General features: G+C 34.8%; 1 long non-coding RNA gene and 1 pseudogene across 1 annotated transcript in view; both read right to left on the bottom strand.

The window, feature by feature from the left end:
* LOC121041320 (uncharacterized) overlaps positions 1 to 24514 on the bottom strand; it is a 62049-nt gene that overhangs the window by 29496 nt on the left and 8039 nt on the right. The gene's annotated exons all lie outside the window — the stretch shown is intronic.
* On the bottom strand, positions 1852 to 2548 carry LOC121041316 (deoxyhypusine synthase-like; annotated as a pseudogene).

The following is a 24514-nucleotide window of genomic DNA, read 5'->3' as shown; positions in this document are numbered from 1 at the left end:
ACACACACACACACACACACACACACACACACACACACACACACACACTCCTGTTCTTATCTCAAACAAATAATCTCTCTTGGCTTCATCAGTAAGGATTTTGGTTCTCCTTTTATTCAGAAATATAAAAGGTATGTCCTTTTAGGAAGCAGCAGAGACTATCTGTGGTAAAGAATTTTTTCCCTGTCATTCATATAGGAATTGGTTCTCTGTTCTGTGTTCAATTTTGTCCCACGGTTGAATCAACATAGTCATTAATTTAGTCAACAAATACTTATTGAGTGACTGACTACAAGTTCCAGACATTTTCCAAAAGATGAGCTCAATATTTAATAATGACTCTCACATCCATGTTTTGTTTGACTAACAACCTTCCTGTCACTTTCAGTAAATATTTACTATATAGTAATGGTCAGAGACCATTACTGTAGGTGGTATTGGAAAGAGGAGGGAATGTTTCTGATGCTGAAAAATGGCAGCCAGCTTTCTTGGACATGTGAAATTGTTAGGAGGAACTTTAGCATAATGAAAACAAAGGCTTGGAAATGCACATCAAAACCACAGTGAGGTATCAGTCATTTCACACCTCTCAGAATTCAGAATGGCTGTCTTCAAAAAGACAAGAAATAACAAATGTTGGTGAAGATGTAGAGAAAAGGGAGCCCTCTTACACTGTTAGTGGGGTGCAGCCACTGTGGAAAAAGTATGGAGGTTCCTCAAAAAATTAAACTAGAAATATTGTATGATTCACTAATTCCATTACTGAGTATTTACCCAAAGAACACAAAAACGCTGGTCCAAAAAGATGTATGCATTTGTTTGTTTACTGCAGCATTACTTAAATTAGCCAAGAAATAGAAGCAAACTGAGTGTCCACTGATAGATGAATGGGTAACGAAGATGTGGTATGTATGTATGTGTATCTATATATCTATATCTGTATCTATATCTATATCATCTGCAATGGAATATTACTCAGCCATAGAAAAGAATGAGATCTTGCCATTTGTGATAACATGGGTGGACCTACAGGGTATTATGCTAAAAGAAATAAGTCAGAGAAGGACAGATACTATATGATTTCACTTATATATGGAATCTAAAAAACAAAGCAAATGAACAAACAAAGCAGAGAACAAACTGATGGTTATCAGAGGGAAGGAGATGGGGGGTGGACAAAATGGGTGAAGGGGACTGGGAGGTATGGGCTTCCAGTCATTTAATGAATAAGCCACAGAGATAAAAGGCATTGCATAGGGAATATAGTCAATGGTATTATAACAGGGTTGTATGGTGACAGATGGTAGCTACACATGTGGTGAGCACAGCATAACATATCGAGATGTTGAATCACTATGTTATACTCCTGAGACTAATGTAACATTGTGTGTCAGCTATATTTCAATTAAAAAAAAAGGCCTAAAAGGTCACTTTCACCACTGGATACTAATTTCTTGCTGGAGAGTAAAGTTTTATAGATCCAAGGGTGAGTATCAAAGAGTAAGTAAACTAAGCCTCAGGCTAAATAGGAATAACAGGGGGTCATCTAACCACCCTGAACATGCCCGCTTAGCTCTCAGAAGCTAAGCAGGGTCAAGCCTGATTAGTACTTGGATGGGAGGAATAACAGGAGGTCAGAGTTGGAATGGACCTAGGAGTACATACTCTTCAGTTTTAAACAGGAAATATGGGAGTCTTAACCTTTTTGGACAGCCAGCATCTCACCTTCCTTCTTAGACTTAGGACTAGGAAGGACTTTTTTTTTTTTTTTCCAGGCTCACAGAGACCATTTATCGTAGACCTGCTGCTGACCAAGGAGCAAGGGGAGGACTGGGTGTGCACGCTAATAAATAGAGGAGGGGAGGCTTCGCTGGTGCTGTAGCCATTCAGTCCTCATTCTTCTCAGGCATGAAAGCATCTGTCTTCTGGGCGAAGGTTTCAGCCACAAGCAGGGGGAAGACCAGGGAGTCATGGGCATAGACTTTGACAGGCTGTGTGTCCACCCAGATCTTGCCCCAGGAAACCGCTTCATCTGGCCTGGCACCAGAATCGGAGCCATCAAATTCCTGGGCCGAGTTAATGTAGACATCATAGTTGGCCCATTCCACATGAGGTTGGCGTTGGTGATGTGGTGCTTGACCACACTCACGCCCAGGATGATCATGATGGTGCACTTGGCAAAGATGGCCTGTGTGTTGATGAGCCTCAGGTCCTCAATGATGTCCAGGACCAGACCTGGATTCTTGTAGGAATGGAAGTAGATCATGTCGCCCAGAGAGCCATCTGTAAGCGTTGGGCTCAACAAGGGGATGTGGTTCTTCTGGGCCCAGTAATACACAGATTCTGGGTTGTTGATCTCCTTGCCCAGCTGGGCAATCATCTTGGAAGGTGTCCACTTCACACCCTCTGTGTTCTGCTCCAGCACCATCTGACCCAGAATGGGCATCAACCAGTCCTCAAACTAGACTTCCACAGACTAGGCTGCGAAGCAGAGTCTCCCCTCTACTACTGCAGTGAAAATACCCAAACACAAGCTTTCCTGGCTTACTTTTACGCAGGGGTGGCAGACCGATTTTTAGGTGTCATTTATAGTGTTACAGTCACTGTCCTAGATTGCCAACATTCTAGAAGTCCTTGAAGACTCCTAAAATTTTCCTAATAAATCATGTTTCATCTAAATTAACCAGAAAGGTTTCTGTGGTATGGCCTTCAGAATTCCACGTACATAGTATAGTGAAAGAAGATAGAATTTGATGTGCAAAAGTGATTTTTCTTTCTGAATCTCAGCTTTTTAAACTATGGAAGTTGGGATAATAATAATGAGCTTGCAAGTTAATAGTGAGAATTAAGTAGTGTGATAATTGTCGAGTTTGAAGTGCTATTATCTCGTAACCGAAATAGGGTTGTATAGTTGTATGATCTGGTAACAGAAATAGATTTCCACACAGTTCCTACAACCTAAGGAATTCTTTAAAAAATTAAAAATAGGAGACTTCACAAATTTTCAGAGAAAATAAAAATTAAACACTGACTTTATCTTGTAAGCAATGGGTTACAAATCTCTTTCTTTCTGACAAATTCTGCTTTTGGGAAATGATCTTCCTTGGAAGATTATCTCTCACCCTTGAGGTAATTTTCTCTACTCCTAAACAGTCCTTTCTTAGTGAATAGAATCCTATGGTAGAAATCAGCATTAAGGAGCATTTATTGAACATAAGCTCTGTTACTAGAAGTTTTACATGTTATTTCAATCAGTCCCTAAATCTGGCATAAACTTGCTGAAAATGCCCACTTCTGAGACCCGAAGAGTAAAAATGTACTTTATTTTATTTTATTATTATTTTTTTGTACTGGCTGAAGTTTTAAAATCAGGCACACAAGGCTATTGGAAGCCATATGTTTTAATTTCAAGCCCAGGACACTTTCTACTTTTGCTTACAATAACAAAATACTCATTTTCCTGCCACCTCTTTTCCTGTGTGAGAGGTGAAGATATCAAGCCTATCAAATTCCTGAGAAATTCCTGGAAAAAAAAAAAAAAAGAAGTAGGTATTATTTCACTGATCTTTGAAATGTATTGTACACATTTATCAGTTTGTTGTTGTTCCTATTTAGTAGTGCAGTAAACTCAGCAGAAGCCAAAGGGGAAAGGAGGAATTCATTTCAATTTTGGGTGATGCTTAAGTAGAAATGTCTTTGATACATGGAGTTTTCCTCTTTTACTATAACTTTTTTGCATTTTATTGACATTTTATTAGGCCCATATAAACACCATTTTATTCCTAACCAGCTAAGCAGATTAGCTTAAATTTCAACTCATCCAATATCTAGCTGTGTAGGCCTAGGAAAATCATTTAAACTTTCTGTGCATTGGTGTCCTCATCTGTAAAATGAGGATAATGTCTGCACAGACTTCATAGAGCTGTTGTAAGAATTAAATACTAGAAACATTTCTGTGTAGTGCAAAATGTCCATCAAGCATGTAGTGCCTAGATTATATTCATTTACATTTCTAAAAATAAAATATTAACTGCTTTCAACAGTTATTTTCAACAGAATGTAGTATTAAATATTATAAATATATTAAATATGTAATTTATATATATATGTTCAATATATTTACATATTTGGTCAAATTAATCAATATTAATCAATATATTTACATATTTGGTCAAATTAATGTTTCCTTTATAATTATATTCATAATTACTGACTGCAGAATAGTAAAACTAAATGGTGGTGGTGTCTTTTCTTGTTTTTGTTTTTGTTTTTTGGTATAATTGCCTGTTAATGACACTGCAGTTTTTATGCACTGAAATAAAGAACAATCTATACATTATTATAATTAATAATGGCTTGTGCCGATTGAATGATCAATCCCATTTGCACATTATTCTACCCCCATTACTGCCTAAGCTTGGCACAGGACTGGAGGATTATGGGTTCATTTATCAGAATGAGATCCAACCCAGCAACTAATTCCAATGATCTCTTGAACTAAAAAGGATTTTCCCTTCTATTTTTCTGGTGATTAAACCAGATTAGGTAAATATTCCTCTAAATCTATTGTTTAGGAACTGGACTCTTGATTCACAAAAATGCACTGGGAAGCAGAGAAAATAGGAGTTGATTTCCTTGCTACCTGAGTATCATCAACTGTGCCTCTAATTGCATACCTTTTTTCTCATTAATTTTATATGAATATATACTGAAATGATATTTTAGTTATATTGAGTTATGAAAATTCATTTTATCTGTTTTTATTTTTTTTTATTTTTTATGGAAGCATAGTTAACGATGTTTCAGGTGTATACCATCAGGATTTGACAATTCTATACATAATGAAATGCTTGCCACATTAAGTGTAGTCAAGTCTGTCATCATACAATGTTATTATAATAATTGTGACTACATACCTTGTACTGTACTTTTCATCTCCATGATTTTTCATTTTACAACTGGAAGTTTGTACCTCTTAATCCTCTCCAACTACTTAACCCATTTCCCACTGCCCCCTCTGGCAACCACCAGTTTGTCTCTTTATTTATGGATCTATATCCAGGTTTTATTTGTTTTTTAGATTCCGTGTATAAGTGATATCATATAGTATTTGTCTTTTTCTGACTGACTCATTTCACTTAGCATAATACCTTTTGCTGATGTTGATGGTGAGGAGTCCCATGGCTACAAGGAAATTCAGGGTAAGGAAATCTCTTATGTCTCAGAATGCATCTGAGATGCTAACTGTGGTTGGGAAGCTAAATGGCATTAGGATATGAAAGTTAATAGCATCACACTCATTGCTTACTTCATGCTTAATTTTTTTGTTTGTTTTTATTTCTCTGAATTCTCTTTCTCCTCCCCTCCCACCCTATTCTTTTTTCTTTTCATTTCCTTTTTATATTCCATTTCCTCGTTTCCATTCTCTGTGGTTTCTTTCAGTAAGAATTGGGAGACAAATTCTTAAATACATTTTCAATACAAGCATGTGTTCCTTTGACTGAAAAGATACAATGACTTTATTTTACTGTAAGGTATAAATGACTACCAGCAAATCCTTTTCAGAGAGAAGAATTTTTAGGGTATTTAGCTGGTAAAGGGGCACTACAACCTGCTTAGAACTAAGACAACTTCAGAAGAAACACAAACATATGCTTCTAGGCACCTTTCTTGCCAGAAGAGAAACTTTTTGAAGTTTGTCACTGACTGAGATCTCTGTCTCAAATACACTCGCATTTATATTCTTTGACCCAAATTGTCATTTTCTTTTGATCACCCCGGGCAGAAGTTCTAATGATATTGTCTATGTTACTTCATCTTATAAAATAATTAGAATGGTTGCGCATTTCTGGTGAATAGTGAGTTTTCCAGTTTCTGATTGAGAACCACCCACAGAGACTTGGCCACTCCTTTTAACAAATGAAAGGGAATTTCTTAAATTTTTAGCTCATCCCCTGGTACATGGCAGAATGAAGAATCAAAGATCAGAGTTTTGCTTGGTTCAACCACCAACTGTCACTCTATTCTCAGTGTCATGTAGCCATGATACCTGGATCTCTGCCCATCCTGATTCTAGCCAAGAAGATAATTGCTTATACTCAAGCCTAGCATGCAGTATGCAGTGACTTCCTGTTGGGACCCATATTCAAAGAGAGTGTTGCCAGTTTCAACCTTTGGATCTAATGTAGTCGGTTTTATTTTATTTTGTTTTGTTATACATCTTGACACAAATAATTCCTCCTTACAGTTTTTGGAATAACAAGAATCCATGACATAATTTATTTGGAACCTTCCTCAGACATACCTGTAGACTGTGGGACAAAAAAAAATGTATGCAAAGGATAGTCATGCTTGCTGGGGATCAGCATGCTATTTGCTGTGTTTTTATTTAATTTATTACTAATTGTAATTTCAAGAATATTTTTTTCACTGTATATCTGAAATAAAATCAGCTTGGCTGAAGTCACTCTATCGAAGAGTTTGAAAAAGTTTATAGTATGTTGCAGAATAAATTAAGCAATTTACTTGAAGGAGAGAATGTCTCCAAAAACTAAATGTCTCCATTATTAGAAGTTTGAGTTACCTCACTCACCCTTTTACTATGCTGTAATCTGACCTAACAACAACAACAAAAAGTTAGTGAAATATTATTAACTGTAAATATAATTAATGAATACAAAGGTCTTTCAAAGCACATTATATTTTATAATTATTTATAGTGGTAATAGAATAAAAATAATAAAAACCTTGTATGGTTGAACTTTTATTAATTGCAAGATTTTATAGTCCTTGAAGTTATTGGGTGTTGTTTTATTTTTCTCAGAAACAGCTTGAAACTTCTCATTTATTTTATAAAATGCCAAATTTTGCAGAAGTCTATGAAATTGTCATGATTTGCCCCACACCAGAATTAAATGTATTTCTCAGAAATGAATTCCACTTAAAACTTTCTGATTAACACAATTACTTCTGAGTGTTCTTAGAAATAATTTAATTTAATAATTCCTGCTTCAGAAAAGTGAGATGTGGATAAAGTGTAAAATAGATTTGATAGTTTACCCTAAATGGTGTGGGAGATTGGACCATGGACTCAGAGTTTGTAACAGAGGAGGAGAAGAATTATGGAAACAGTCATTCTAACTACAGGGGTATAACAGTTGTTAAAACCCATGGCCCATGGCTATTATGGACCACACTTAGGAGAATGGTAAGTAGATCTTGGAGGTAGACCGTGTGTGTGTCCCAAAGTAAATCTGTTGAATGGTATGTGCCCAAACTCTTGTACCTCAGAACATCCTTATTCCTATTTGGATAAAACTATCATTGACTGGAAAAAATAGATACTCTACAGTGCTTGTACTATTAGCATCTTTGCATTACTAGAAGATGATGGTAAGGATGGCACCAAAGCCAGACAGTGTTTTATGATGGTAAGGAGTCTTTTTTTGTTTTGTTTTGTTTTATTTTATTTTATTTTATTTTATTTTATTTTATTTTATTTTATTTTATTTTATTTTATTTTATTTTATTTTTTTATTGTTGAAACAATGTTTTATTTATTTATTTATTTATTTATTTATTTATTTATTTATTTTTAAATATATGAAATTTATTGTCAAATTGGTTTCCATACAACACCCAGTGCTCATCCCAAAATGTGCCCTCCTCAATACCCATCACCCACCCTCCCCTCCCTCCCACCCCCCATCAACCCTCAGTTTGTTCTCTTGTAGCAACATGGATGGAACTGGAGAGTGTGATGCTAAGTGAAATAAGCCATACAGAGAAAGACAGATACCAGATAGTTTTACTCTTATGATGGTAAGGATTCTAATAGTTTAGAATGCTATCATAGAATTTGTAAATCATCACCAAGAACTCATTACTTTTTGCCCTCTTGGACATTTGATATTTTGAAAATGAACCACACTTACACTTTTGCAGTGACAGCAAGCCCTTCTCATGACTATCATGTCTTTGCTACTGACCAACATTCCAACTTCTCTGGTGTCACTTTTCTACCTTGCTTACTGCATTGCAGATACATTGTTTTCTCACATTTTCCTTCCTTCCTACCTTCCGTCCTTCTTTCCTTTCTTCCTTATTTTATTTTTTTTTTTTCCTCTCTCTCTTCCTGTTTTGGAATTAATCTCTTTTCACATTCAGGCCCTGCCTGACATGTCACTTATTTAGAGATGCCTTCTCTGCCCACCTCATCTAAATTAGGTTTCCCCATCTCACCTTCAGGTATATCTGCCTCAGTACCTCATTTTCATCAAAGATATATTAAAATGAGAAACTATATTTATTTATTGTATACTTCTTTTTGTTCCTCTCCTCTATTTGAATGTAAGTTACATGAGAACCAGAATGGTTTCTATTTTATTCAAGGATGAATTACCAGTACATGGTAGAAAGTGAATGCGTAACTTCTGGGGGGAAAAAGAAAATTATGATTGGATTTAACAGCTTTAATGAGAAGCAAGTCAATACAACCTGCTACACTTTTGTGCTATTCTAGTGACCTCGTGGGAAACCATGACTACCTGAGACATGTGGTATTAAATTAGTGAAAAAGTAAACCTTTATTTCCCTTTAGATCAGGGAATAAAATGTGTTTGGGAAGAAACTCAAACTTCATCTAAAGAATACTGTGTCTACTGTTGTCTAGAAAGATTGATGAGAATGTTAAAGAGTGAAAGAACAATGTCTTCTAGCAAAATTAACTTTGTTAGAAGAACTTTACTCCCTTTGGATTTTTCTGGAATTAATATGGAATTCTCACTTATGGCTGATAGAGTAGAACTGACTCAAGGTTCCCTGTCTTCTAGAAAATAGCCAAGCACTATTAAAGACTATGAAGAGAAAGTGATCATAAATAAAATATTCTTTTTAAAAAGAGAGCATATCTTGGGATGCCTGGGTGGTTCAGTTGGTTGAGCATCTGACTCTTGATTTGACCTCAGGTCATCATCTGACGGTTCGTGAGTTTGAGCCTCACATCGGGCTCTGCAATGACAGGGCTGAGCCTGTTTTAGATTCTCTCTCTCTCCCCCTCTCTTTCTGTTTCTCCCTTTCTTGTGCTCTCTCTCTGTCAAAATTAATACACTTAAAAAAATAACATAAGAGCATATCTGTAGTTTCTGAATTGGTTTCAAATTCACTGCAGCATTTCTCTGACAGTATTGTATGAGAGATTCTTTTTGGGAAACAATGGGCAATTTTGGGGAAAAAAAGAAAGCAATGTTGAGAACTTCAGCATTGAAGTTCTATGACACTAGAATAAAATTTTCCATTATTGCTTTCAGATAATCAAGAAAAAATAATATTTGGGAAGAAAAAAGTCAAATTGGTTGTTTTGTACAGTGATGATAGAGCTGTTGTCTTGCTAAACATTTGGTTCTTTAAAATGTATTGTAGTGTTCTTGTGAAGACAGACTGATTCATTAACAACATGTTATACATTTCATCAAAAACATAACTTTTCAATAAAATGCCTCCCTGTGATATGGTGTTATTCTTATTAAATTCATTGGTCTGATTCATCAGCCATGAGTTTTAAAAAATGAGAAAACAAGACCACAATTAATCTCATACATAAAATAATTCTCCACAGCTCTAGGGCTGCCATATGTTTTTAGGCTACTGATATTTACATATATCAGAATAATTAACTCTGGTACATGAATTCTTATGACTGTCTAAAAACATTTTGAGGGTATACACTAAAGAGTTTCTTTTTTCCAAAACTTCCCATGAATCATTTTAATAAGTATAACAAAGATGAAAACTATACACTTTCATTCATTTCACTTTTCATTAGAATCAATGAAATAAATATTGCTTTCTCTGAAGAGCGATCAACATGGTTTCTTCTGAGATACTTTCATTTTCTGTTCTTAGGTTTATGTGTATATATGTTTGTATGTATATATGTTTATGTTAAAAAATGTGTATGTTCCCACTTAAATGTGGAAACAATAAACCATATGGTTTCCTTCTCTATAAGTGAACTTCAGAAAAACTTTTAAAGTTCCTAAGGGACGATCATTCTTTATGAGATGAATATTCACTCAAGCCATAGTTCACACTTACTATCAAGGTTGTTGATACCATTTCAAAGGATGTTCCATGATTCCTCTTCCTGGTATAAGTCTACTGTAGGCACAGAGAGATACCTGTCTGTGCCCATGGATTTGGAGAAGAGGCCTCTGTTTTGCATGCTCTTCTCTTTCTGGGTTCACATAAATTCTAGATGATTCATAACTCATCTTAACTACACTCTGAGCCATGGATTCACATCTTTCTCTACCTACTGCTTAAGTACCTTGATGAGGGTATATAACTTACGGTCATTCAGAACACCGTGGTTCCCTTTCCTCAGTAACTTGGCTCTATTTTGGTTCTCACAGTTTCTTCACGTCCTCTGGATCTCAGAAATGCTTGTCATCCAGGCCTTGGCTTAAACTCTTCATGTCAAGACAACCATCCCAAGCCTACCTGTTCCCTCATCAAGGTGGTCCTAGCTTCATGGAGAGCTTGGCTCCCAGTTCTGAGCTCTTCCACAGAGGAATACCAGATCCCTCTCCCATTGCCTGCAGACCCTACACTATTCATGTTTATTCTCTTCTTAGACATCGCAAGCCATTCTCTCTCCTCAGCTACAACTAACCACTAGCAATTCCTCTTCACAGGGAAAACTTTCAGGGTGTTTACCAAGAGGCATTGCTACATGATTTAAAAAGCAGACATCCAGAGTGGAAAGAATTTTCTAGGTACTTCTCTTGCGAAAAATAATTTTGACAAGATTATCTATAAGTGACGGTGAGGCTGCTAAGTAAAAGACACTATATATAAAAATACATCTTCAGTCCTGGCTTCTATCTTGTTAGGTACAAGATCCATAGGAATTTTGAGATTCTGTTGTTGTTGACATAATCAAAGTATGAAGATAAGTTTCCTCCATGGGGAAAAAAAAAGACAAATGAACATTGAGGACTTGAAAATACACAGTGAATGTGTTATTCTGAGCTGAACATGCCCTATTTTTACCTGAGGTAAAAGCTTCATGGCCAAGCCTTCATAATAGAGTGGATACAAAGAAAGAAATTGACTTAACCAGTAAGGAGAGGTACTGGGGAACTGTTTTAAAAATAGACGTCATGTATCATACATTGTGCTTTGTTTGGATAGAAGCCTTCTACTTAACATAGAGGCACTATTTAACAATCATTAATTTTCCAATATTTTAAACTAGGGTGACATTTTGGTTGTTGCTTGTTCTTTGTTTTGTTTTGCTTTTTTAAAGTTTATTTATTTATTTTGAGAGAGAGAGAGTGAGAGAGCAGGGGAGGAGCATAGAGAGAGGGAGAGAGAATCCCAAGTAGGTCCCATGGTGTCAGTGCAGAGCCCAATTTCAGGGCTCAAACCCACGAACTGTGAAATCATGACCTGCGCAGAAACCAAGAGGCTGACACTTAACTAACTGAGCCACACAGATGCTCCTTGTTTTGCTTTTTTAACATGGATTCGCTGATTGAAGGGCTGTGTTTCTTATCTTTTATAAACTATATCCACAATACACTGTCTTTAATTTCCAGGTTGTCTGTAAGTAAAATGAGAACTCAGACATATTGGCAAAACAATCCAAGATGAGAATCCTCATAGATGTTACGTTCTCCTTCCCAATCTTGTACATTTGTGTTTTTCTGTATATGATTCAAGGCTTTTTATTTTTCTTTACAACTTGCTTTGAGTATTTTGAAACCATTAAGTATAGTTTTCTAAAGAACTCTTCCCATGTTCATATTCCATTAGTTGTATAGATAATAAAAGAAGTAATAAAAAGTACACCTGGAAAAAAACAGATTTGAGAAAAAATACAAATTATTCTTGGTAAGCATGCAGCTTATCTAGTGGTAGCAGAAATGAGAGAATATTAGACCATAATTTAGTAGCTGGGAGCAGTGCTTGGGTGATGAACATAAATTATGAGTTTTGCAAATGGGGATTCTTAGTTAATCCAATAGGTTAGTTAAGTAGAAGCCAGTTAAAAGGGCTTCTGCTGTATTTATACATGTTTTTGTATAGTAATATCAATCACTCATATATTACATAATTCCTTTTTTCTCTTAGCTTAGTTGAATTCAAGCACCTTCTTGTGGACACATACTCAGTTAAATATTGGGAATATCAAGATGAATGAGGACTGGACCCTGAATGCAAAAAGAGTCATCCAAAAGGGGCTAACAAACATTCATCCGTATTTTCTATGAAGTGCAAAAACTAATAACATAAGGCATTACCTATTAGAAATAGGCCTCCATGCCATTTATTTTTATGTCAGTTTTTCTTCCAGTGTTTTTATGTAATGTTTTACTGTATAATTTAGAGCAAGTGTTAAAGACGTAAGAACCCTTATCACTAATTGTTAGTCTACATTAGTTACAATTCCTTTAAATGTTCTTCACTCCAGTATGAGAGGGTTAAATTTATTTTATTTATTTATTTATTTATTTATTTATTTATTTATTTATTTATTTTTTTACAACTTTTATTTTATTTTTGGGGCAGAGAGAGACAGAGCATGAACGGGGGAGGGGCAGAGAGAGAGGGAGACACAGAATCGGAAACAGGCTCCAGGCTCTGAGCCATCAGCCCAGAGCCTGAAGCGGGGCTCGAACTCACGGACCGCGAGATCGTTACCTGGCTGAAGTCGGACGCTTAACCGACTGCGCCACCCAGGCGCCCCGAGGAGGGTTAAATTTAAATCTTCCTCAATCTCCAGAGATTTCTGAATCATATGTGTAGTTGTTAAAAACTGAGCAGGATAGCATCCAATGCTTTGGCAGATGGCTTTTTACTTACGAACTTCAGTATGCTGTATGCCCCATTCATAACCTCTTCTAACTCTGATAATGAGTAGATACCGTTATTTGGCCTTCCAGTACTCCTGGTCAATATTTGGCCAATGTTATTTTTTCCCTGATTTTCCTTCATATTTTTGAAATTTTTACTAAACACAAAACGGAGTAATTATTTGATAGTTAACATAATACAATTTTTTAAACCTGTGCAACTAGGTCAATTTTATTATGTTTCAAGACTATGAAAGTATTTTACCATTACACATTTCTTTAGTGGTTCCCTTAACAATGAATGTATTAGTTTTTTTAGGTCATTTTCCAAGCTGCTTTTAGTTTCAATTATGATTTTGTGGAACATATTTTTTTAAACACATATATAAGAGAATATAAGACTTTAAAAGGAAATGTAAGTCACATTCTTTAGAATTGTCTTTCTGCTCATACCTGGTATTTTTTAATGATCCAGTGCCTGACATATACTTGGCACTCAGAAAAGTTTGTTAAATGAATGCAACTGAAATGACATAATTGCTTATTTAATACTTATCTTAAATGGTTTTTTAAAAATAAGATCTCATTTTTAAAGAGAGATAATAGAGAATTTAGAAACGGAAAAGTAATGTTAATAGGAACCATAGCAATTATCTAGATCACCTTCTCCAATTTTCAAATGAAACTGATAGCCAAAGAAAGTAAGTGATTTAACTAATGGCATGTTTAACTGAGTTCAAATTTTTATACGTATTACTAAGCCATGTGGTTTATTTAGTTCAAAGTTTCCATTCAACCAAGATGTATTGTGTAATGATGAATAAAGGCACTCTAATAAGTGCTTAGCTTTAAAGAAAAAAAAGGGGGGGTTGGGGATGAAACACAAAATTCCTATCCACAAAGAGTTTGTAAACTCTGGACTAGTATTTGGGAATTACTGAGATTTAATTCTCAGACTCATGACTGGAGTCTGGGTTGGAGATACTGATTTAAGACTTACTCATATCCAATTGTGAACTGAATTAATATAGTGAATGAGATCACCTGAAAAAGGAAATTGAAAAAAAGAAATAATTGACCTAAAGGTGGAGTCTTACTGGAAACTTGTTTATAAGATGATATAAAGAGTTGAGGATGAAAAAGCCATTTAGAAGGAGGAGAATCAGAAGATAATAATAATTCTTTGAAAGTCAAGGGATACAGAGAGTCAACTAGTAGGTGATGGATAGTTTTGTATACATTGCAGAAAACCCAATTATGATGAAGACTTAAAAGACAACATTGAAATCAGGAATTCAGAACCATTGAAGATTCTTGTAAAAGTGCTTTTACAAGGGTAGTATGTTAAGGGCCATAAAACAGATTGTAAAGAATTTTGAAGAGAAGGGAAGGAAGATAAGTCAAAGGTCAACATTTTCCAGAATTTGTTCCACTAGCTTCATAGGTTTTAATAGCTATTACTTGAAAAATATAAAAGAGAAGGTTGGGGAAGAGATCAGTTGTGAAATATCTTAGGCAAATAATATAAAAAGTTAATTTTGCTGCAGGACTTCTTGGAAAATTTATTTGGCAATGGGAATGGAGAATACCCATGAGAGGATGTATTTGGTCATTTACTTTCTTAAATAAAAAAAAAATTAACACTTTTTGAAGTTAATATTCTACATTAGTCACTTGGGAAATTTTGTTTTGTAATGAAAAGAGAAAAACCAAAATATTTAACACTAACAGAAAAGAAGGGAAGGAAAGAGCAGGAATTAAAAAAACTTTTTCCCAGTTTTATTGAGATATAATTGTGTAACACTTAAGGTATACAGTGTTGATTTGTTACATTTATATATTACAAAATGATTACCACCATAGTGTTAACTAACACTCCCCTCATATCACATAACTACTATTTCTTATATCTGGTGAGAACATTTAAGATATACTGTCTTAGTAACATTCAAGTATATTAAATAATTTTATTAACTATAATCACCATGCTATCCATTAGATCCCCAGAACATTTTCATTTTAAAAGTGGAAGTTTGTACTCTCGTTATGATCTTCCCTTTTCCCCTGCTCTCTTGCCCCTGGTAACCACCATTCTAGTTTCTGTTTCTATACATTATTTGTTTGCTAGTTTCCACATAGAAATGAGATCATACAGTATTTGTCTTTCTGTGTCTGTCTTATTTCATTTAGCATTATGCCCTTAAGATCTATCCATGCTGTCACAAATTGCAGGATGTCCTTCTTTTTTCATGGTGTAATAATATTTATATATATCCACCCCACATCTTCTTTACCCATTCATCTTTGGAGGGACACTTAGGCTGTTTTCATGTCTTGTCTATTATGAACGATGGTATATTGAACATGAGAGTTCTGATATTTCTTCAAGATCCTGTTTTCATGTCCTTTGTGTATATACGCAGAAGTAGAATTGCTGGATCATATGGTAGTTCTATTTTTAATTTTTCTGAGGAATCTTCATACATTCAATAGCAGCTGCATTAATTTATGTTCCCACCAACAATGCATAAGGGTTTTTCTCCACTTCCTCTCTAACATTTCTCTCTTGTCTTTTTGATATAACCATTCTAATGTGCAAGGTAATGTCTTGTGGTTTGATTTGCATTTTCCTGATGATCAGTGGTGTTGAGTACATTTTCATGTGGCTGTTGAACATCTGTGTGTCTTCTTCAGAAAACATTAACAACTTTTAAATCATATCAGGCACCTTTTCTGACCACAGTAGTATAAACTAGAAATCAATTATAAGGAGAAAACTGGAAAATTCACAAATATTTGGAGCTTAAAAATTCACAGATATTAAGCATGCTACTGAGCAACCAGTAGGCCAAGGAAGACACAAAAGAGAAATTTAAAAAATCTTCAGACAAATAAAATTACACTATACCAAAACAATGGCACACAGCAAAATGCAACATATTAAAACTTATAGTACACAGTTCTAAGAAAAGGGTTTACATAGTGATAAACACCTACAATAAGGAAAAGATAGATCTCAACTAAACAACCAAACTTTACACCTCAAGGAACTAGAGAAAGAAGAACAAACTATATTCAAAGTTAATAGAAGAAAAGAAATAACAAAGATCATAGCAGAAGTAAATGAAGAAGAGACTAGAAGATAGTAGAAAGGATCAAAGAAATTAATAGCTTGTATTTTGAAAAGAAAACAAAATACACAAACCCTTACCTAGACTTATAGAGAAAAAAGAAAGAAGATACAAATAAAATTTGAAATGAAAGAGGAGACATAACAACTGATACCACACAAATACAAAGGACTATAAAAATTACCAAGAACAGTTATACGCCAACAAATTAGGTGAACCAGAGGAGATAGATAAATTCTTAGTAAGTTCTTCTCCTTGTTTTGTATCCCTGCTCATTTTCTGGCACTCCAAAATCTTCTTTGCAAATTTTAGTTTAAAACATTGTTAGGAGAATCCTCTGGTTAACAAAGAAAATGTTGTTTTGTATTGTTTCTTTTTTATTTTTTTAATTCATAAGTATTTTTTTGTTTGTAAGACTTTTACCCCCCTATATCAAGTGAATGCTCTAGGGAGTGAGCCTCCATCACTTGTCTTTGTCTCTGGAACATGGTTTGCTCTGTGACTTGGCATTTTGGAGCTGTCCTTTTTAGGCAAGTCTTGGAAAAGCTATCTTTTCACATAGTTTGACAGAAGTAAAATGGTACCCTCATCTAAAATGTCACCTGCACTAAATTGGCATTATGCTTGAGATTATAAGTATTACAGTAATTTCCAAAGAACCCTCTCTGTGTTTACCTCAGAAATGTTCCTGTATGATGGAGTCTAAAAGGATAGATTGGGTTATTTCGTTAGGTCAAACTTTAATCCCTGATAGAGAGCAAAGAGTTATAAAAATGGGGCATAGGACAGATAGATTTTGCTTTAGTCATTAAACATTAGTGCTGAAAGGGAAAATAGAGTTAATTGAATTCAGTGGTTAGTAAAATGAATTTAGAAGAATCCACATTCTGGTACCGTTGTGGAGGAAGGAGGTGAGCTAAGTTAGCAGGGTTCTTGGTTCCTCAGTTTTCTTCCACTGTAGCATTTCTTTGAATTTCTCTTTATGTTGTGGTCTTATTTATTAGATGAAAAAGTTGTTTTATTTTTTTATTTTTAATGTTTATTTATTTTTGAGACAGAGAGAGACAGAGCATGAATGGGGGAGGGGCAGAGAGAGAGGGAGACACAGAATCAGAAGCAGGCTCCAGGCTTTGAGCCATCAGCCCAGAGCCTGACGTCGGAAGCTCAACCGACTGAGCCACCCAGGTGCCCCGAAAAAGTTGTTTTAAATCAATGATCTAATCTAATATTTTATACTAAAAGGTGGAAAATTAGTTTCTAAGGGATTATATGATTTTCCCAAGTCATAACTCTAATAAAAGACAGTTAGAATTAGGACCATGGTTTCTTGAGTTTTAGTGCATTGTTTTTTAATTCACTTTTCTATTAGAGATCTGAGAACCCATTGCAATGTCATACTAGGACACGATGCCTTGAAAAAGAAAAAAAAAGTAAAAGAATAAAAGAAAAGAATTATAAAGAAGATTGAAATTCTTTATCCATCTGTTTGAATATATTATGGATATTGAATGTGATAAAAAAATATAAAAAAATTTTGCCCAAAACCCATGAGGTTTTAATCCAGATCAGGATTTCTCAACCTCAGCAGTATTTAAACTTTAGGCTGAATCATTTTTTTATTTTTTTGTTTTCCTGTGCATTATAGGATATTTAGCAACATCCCTAGTAGCCTCACCCAACTAGATACAAGGAGAGATCTCTCTATCATGACGATTGAAAATGTCTCCAAGACAATGCCAAACATCCACTGGGGGGCGATATCACCTATGGTTGTGAACCAGTGATCTATCTAAATAATCTAGATCAGAATTGAGAGACCTAACTGAAGATATGTTACCATATATTAGTTATTGTGTATGGACATTTGTTCCAAGATTTTAAGTTGTACAATGAGATATTTTAGAAATTATAAGGAAAATAATTGGAGCAGTAACAAGTGAGGCAGGTATGGGAGTCAGGTCTTCATGTTAAGAGATAAAGTGGGCTGCCTGTGAGTTGACTTATGCTTGGTGGGTATGGTAAGTCAACAAAAATATTTAGTATTATAATTTAATAGAATTCAGTTACCACTAACTGGTTTATGTGGCCCCACTTGGCAAGGCAGTGAAACTTTAGAGCATGGTGATGTTGATGGGATTTCTTTAAGCTTGTTTTTTGATGCCTGGATGTGTTTTAGAGAGGGAAATGGAAAAAGTCATGAAGAAAGGGCTGTCTTGAGGAATGGACTACAATATTTTTCTGTCTTGGGTCTATTCCTCTACTAACCAAAGACAAGAAGCTCTGTAAATCAGCTTCCCATAATTATAATAAAAAGGAGTTATGTGTTGGTTTCTTCTCCTCCTCCCCCTCTACCTCCCTCCTCTCCCCCTCCTCCTCTTCCTCCTCCTCCTCCTCCTTCTCTCTCCCCGCACCCTCCTCTTTGTATTTAGTGAGATACTATTTTTTCCAGTGTGGAATTGTTTTCTGTTACTCTCATGATTCTGTTGAGTCTTTTTAACCACAGTGGCTGGCTGATTATTTCTTGGTGAAAAGCATGACTCAGTTTTGGCCAACATTATTACTTTTATGATTGTTTTTTGTATTTATATAATGGCCACTGGCACAGAGATCTGTCTCTATCACTTGTGGATTTTGATCTTTAGTGATTCTGTAAGGTGGTTGGAACTGTGAATGTCTTGCCTGCCAATGCAAGGATCCTGGCCACAACAGGAGATAATAAGGCCAACAAGCAAAGAAAGACAAAGGCAAACAAACCCCGAAAGACAAACAGCCTCAAGACTTTTTTAAGTACCTGGATCCAGCCATATCTGAAGCTAGTGTTTCCCTTTGGTCATCCCACAATATGACTCAACAAAATTACCTCTTTTTGCTTTGTTTAGTTTGTATTAGATTTCCATCAGTTAAAATTGAAAGTGGTCTGCTCCATATATAGTGAATATTTCCAGGAGCAAATGTGGGCAAGGAATTGCAGATACAGAGACCACAAAGTAGCAGCTGTAGAAATGAAAGACCAACAGTATAACAGCAAGGGGTAGAAAGCTCCTTGAAGTTTAACACAGGAATAATGAACAAATAAAAAGTGAGTTTGTTAGTTGTCTTGCAAGCCTTTTCCTCAAGGACAAGCAAGGCATCAGAGGAAAATTACCTCATAACAGACTGAAATAGAGACGATAATGGAGGAGGGAAATGTCCAGAATCAAACCAGTCACTTTGTCCTTCTATTCACCTATGTTTTGTGAATTCTAATGATGGAGGACAAATAGTTCAAGTCATCTGTGTAAGAATTGCAAAATTTATTTATTCAACCAACCTTTCCAAGTCAACAACCAAGAGGGTGGGATTCTAACTGGATGAAGATTCTCTGGACTTCAGTTGTTGTCAGAGATTCTAGACCAGGGAGAAAAGAAACAATTCAGGAAATCATGCACAGTATGATAGCTATTGCAGTGGAGGCAAGCGCAGAATGAAATGGGAAATTCACTGTATTGTTTGTGGCTTCTTTAGTTTTAGGTGACATAAAACAATTCAAACCAGCTTAAGTAGGAAAAAACACTTGCAGGGGGAGGCATTCAGGTACAGCTGTACTCAGGAGTTCAGCCATGACACCAGAACTCTGTCTCCTCTCTGCCTCTTAGTTTTGCTTACTTCTAAGTTGACATTATCCTCAGGAAATGTCTTTTCATGTTGTGGAAAAGACCATTGGCATCTCTGGGTCATGAATCCAGAAGTAAAAGCTCTACCTCTTTTCCCCAAATGATGCAGATTGACTCTGCTTTAGTCTAAGACCTATTTATGGACTGATTCTTGTATCTAAGAAAATATATGTCAGCTTTGTGCATGCTCTGTTTCTGCATTTGCGTCCTGGGGCCTTGAGACTAACAGACCTATCTACAGAAAAAGAATCTTATTGTCAATATCATTTATTGTTATTTTTAATGTTATCATGTTAATCATCTTTTGTGGATCATCCTTCAGTCTCTTTAACACATCTTGGGTGGGAACTAGGAGTTGTTAGATGACATCTGAGCTAACTGTTAAGAAGTAAGTATTTATATGACCACCAGTGGGTTAGGCTGAAAAACAAGAGGATATATTAGTGTAGAGGATTTGGTATAATTGGGTAGTCATGTTTTGGCAAAATTCACTGATGTGTGTATATGCAGAAATATTATTTTCCGTTTATTGAGTATTGATCATGTGCTAGGAATTTATTAAATAAGGTCCTTAATTTGATCATCTCATTCAATTCTCCCAAATTTTACAACATAAATATTACTTTTTCCCAATTTGCAAATGATGCTCAATGAGGTTAAAGTTACCCAACCAGTAAGTGGTAGAGAATGGATTGAAACATGGGAAGCATGAAACAGAAACAAGAACTTGAATATTTAATATGACTTTGTACTTAGGGTGACCATAACATCTTAGTTTATGTCTCTTGTCTTCATATAATTGTTAATTAGCATCCCCTTCTACTCCAAGAAAAAAAAGTCTAGATTTGGGGAGTAAATTATATGATCACCTAACACAGCCTCCCTCATTGATATATATGAACTCCCATATATTTTATATACATGCATTTTATTAAAAATGATTTTGGTAAACTTCTGTTTTAGGAGAAGAGTGCAGTGATAGTACAGAGTTCTGATATACACCAAACTAGTTTCCCCTATTATTAGCATCTTATATAATTTATCACAACTAATGACCAGCATTAGCATATTGTTAACTAAAGTCTGTGCTTAATTAAATTTTTCTTAGTTTTCATCTAGTGTCTTTTTGTTGTTATTGTTACAAGATCTCATCAAAGATTCTTTATTATATTTAGTCATCATGTCTCCTTAGGGTCTTCTTAATTGTGACAGTTCCTCAGGCTGTCCTTGTTTTTGATGACATTGACACATTTTGAAAAGTATTGCTCAGGTGTTTTGTAGACTGTCTTTCCATTGAGATTTTTCTTATGTTTTTCTCACTATTAGAATTGGACTATGGATTTTGGGGAGGAAGACCACAGAGGTTAAGCGCTGATTTTATTACATCAATTCAAGGGTATATACTATCCACATGGCTTGCCACTATTGATGTTAACCTGAATCACCTGGTTGAGGTGGTGTTGAAAATGTTTTTCCACTGTAAAGTTACTCTTTTAAAATGATTACTAAACTTTTCAAGGTATTTTGTGTATTAGAAAATGCACACATTTAAATATATGAATCATTTCTTTCAACAGATATATGTACCTATGTAACCACTATCACAGTCAAGATGTAGAACATTTCCATTGACCCTCTCAAGTTGTTTTAACTGCTTTTAATTCAATTCTTTGATTTCATAGAGTCCCTAAAGAATTCTTTCAGTTATAATTGAGCCAGGAGTGCTCCACTGTAGCAGAAATATCACACAATTTTGAATTTCTCTGGAAAAATAGCTGGATTGTTAACTACGTTTGATTTTACCAGGCAACTTTTTATAGACTGGCTATCTCTCCATGTATTTTTTTTTTTTTTTTCTGAATGGAGTAACTAGGAAATTCACCCTGCAAAGTTACTAGCACATTTACCATGTGATGGGTTTAAAATCTTGTCCCATAGTAGAAGCATGAGGATGAACATATCTCCTAAGGAGATTTCTTTAAAAAACCCCACAAGGAACCAACAGCTTCCTTCGTAAATGCTGAGTGTGTGACAAGATGGGAAGAAGTCTTACATGACTTTGACATATCTAGCATAGAGAAGACTATTTTGGATAAAATCATGGAATACCACATCCTTAAGAGCCAAGGATGTCAAGCAAGAGAATCAAATGGTATTTTATATTAAAATTTTTTCTAAGAAAAGAGTGGGCCTGAAGTAGGAGTGAGACTTCATCAGTGTTGGAGAGAAAATTTTCTAGAAGCAGCACTTTCATCAATGCCTTTTTGAAAGTGTTATAACAGTAACCACTGTTTGATTTATGGGAAGATAATTTTTTTTTACAAGAAGCAACACAAATAGAAGTGTAAAAGTTCATGAGGAGACATTATGCAAGTTTATGTTTTATCAATAATTAGAAAAATCATGGCATGTAATTAGAGCTGAAAGAAATGTTAAAATGCAGAGTAAAAAAAAAATCTCTTTAGTTTATACATACTAAAAATAGAAAGAGAAGAGCTGATTAATTTGTCCAGATCATAGAATTTTTTAACCTTTTATAAAAATTTTTTATTGAGGTACAATTTAGATAAACAAAAATGCACACATATTCAATATATAGGTTGATGAGTTTATAAATATATAAACTAAGGAAAGTTTTATATAAGAAACCATCACAATCAAGATCTAGAACATGCCCATCACCCTGAAAATGTCCCTTATATTCTCAGTCTGTTCCCAGACCCAGGCTGATCTGTTATCACTATACATTAATTTTGATTCTTCTAGAATTTCATATAAAAGGTGTCCTATGGAATACATTCTCTTTTGTCTTTCTTATTTTACTTCATATAATATTTTTAAGATTTATTTGAGTAATGTGTATCAGTAGTTTCTTTTTATACCTGAGTAGTATTTCATTGTATGGAAATTCCATGGTGTCTTTATCCTTTCGATGGTCATTTGGGTTTTTCCATTTTATATTTATTTTGAATAACACCATCGTAAACATAAGAAGTCTCTGTGGACATGGATTTTGTATTTCCTTGGTTAGAAGTGGAATTGTGGAGCTGTATGTTTAACTTTATAAGAAACTGGGGAAGAGTTTTCTAAAGCAGTTGCATCATTTTACATTCTGGGTAGCAGTGAATGAAATTACTAGCTCCTCTGTGTTTTTGCCACACTCACATGTTCAATCGTTTTAAATTTTGGCCATTTTAATATGGAGTGGGATCTCATTATGGTTTTAATTTTCTCATTTCTGATAACTAATGGTGTTGAGCATCTTTTTGTGTGTCTACAGACTTTTGTATATCTTCTTTGGTGAACATTTCTATTCTTTATTCTATGTGTGCATATAATCTTTATATATAACTTATTTATGAAATACATGTTTTGTGAAACATTTCTGCTCCCTTCTGTTTTCTGAAAGTGTCTGTGTAATATTAATATTTTTCTTTAAATTGTTGATTGAATTCAACAATTTCTTTGAAGTTGTTCAAAATTCAAACAGTTCTTTCATTGTATGGAAGAATTTTTATATATTACTTTATTTCTTATTTAAACAGATTTATTGAGATATATTTTACTTGTACACTTCACCAATTTGATTTGTTGATGTAATCATTTTAGTTACTTTACCATCAACATAAATGTGCAGCCATCAACATAAATCAGTTTTAGAACATTTTAATTCCCTTGATAAAATCCTTTATTCCCATTTCCAATTAATCCCCATTCCTGCCCCAGGCAATTGCAGGAAGGTTTTTAAAAGACATTTAAAAGAAATTTAAAAGACATAAACTTTTGTTAAATTTAACTTCAGTACTAGAGTGTAGTATTGGTTTCAGGAGTAGAACCCAGTGATTTATCACTTACATATGACATCCAGTACTCATCCCAACAAATGCCCTCCTTAATGCCCATCACCCATTTAGCCCATTCCCCCAATCCACCTCCCCTCCAGCAACCTTCAGTCTGTTCTCTGTATTTAAGAGTCTTTTATGGTTTGCCTCCCTCTCTGTTTTTATCTTATTTTTCCTTCCCTTCCCCTATGTTCATCTGTTGTGTTTCTTAAATTCCACATATGAGTGAAATCATATGTTTGCCTTTCTCTGACTGACTTATTTTGCTTAGATAATATACTCTAGTCCCATCCATGTTGTTGAGAATGGTAAGATTTCATTCTTTTTGATGACTGAGTAATATTCCATTATATATATATATACACACACACACACACACACACACACACACACACACACACATACACACACACACACACACACATATATATATATATATATATATATATATATATATATATATATACTGTTGTTGGACATTTGGGCTCTTTCCATACTTTGGCTGTTGTCTATAGTGCTGTTATAAACATTGGGGTGCATGTGCCCCTTCCAGTCAGCATTTTTGTATCGTTTGGATACATTCCTAGTAGAGCAATTGCTGGGTCATAGGGTAGTTCTATTTTTAATTTTTTGAGGAACCTCCATACTTTTTTCTAGAGTGGCTGCACCAGCTTGCATTCCCACCACCAACAATGCAAAAGAGATCCTCTTTCTACGCATCCTCGCCAACATCTGTTGTTGCCGGAGTTATTAACGTTAGCCATTCTGACAGGTGTGAGGTGGTATCTCATTGTGGTTTTGATTTATATTTCTCTGATGATGAGTGATGTTGGGCATCTTTTCATGTGTCTGTTTGCCACTTGGACATAAAACATAAGTTTTTTCATTTTTTCTCCTTTTTTTGGGAATCAGTTTTGTAAGTCATTTCTTAAAATGCATTTTTCCATCTCATCAGTTATTTTATATAAAATTTTCATGACATTTCCATATTATTCTTTTAATAAGTCTAGAATCAAGAGCGATCTTTTATT

Source organism: Herpailurus yagouaroundi, unplaced genomic scaffold, assembly GCF_014898765.1.
Source record: "Herpailurus yagouaroundi ecotype Mexico unplaced genomic scaffold, PumYag 183, whole genome shotgun sequence".
Taxonomy (NCBI): Eukaryota; Metazoa; Chordata; class Mammalia; order Carnivora; family Felidae; genus Herpailurus; species Herpailurus yagouaroundi.
This window is presented reverse-complemented; position numbering and strand designations above follow the sequence as displayed.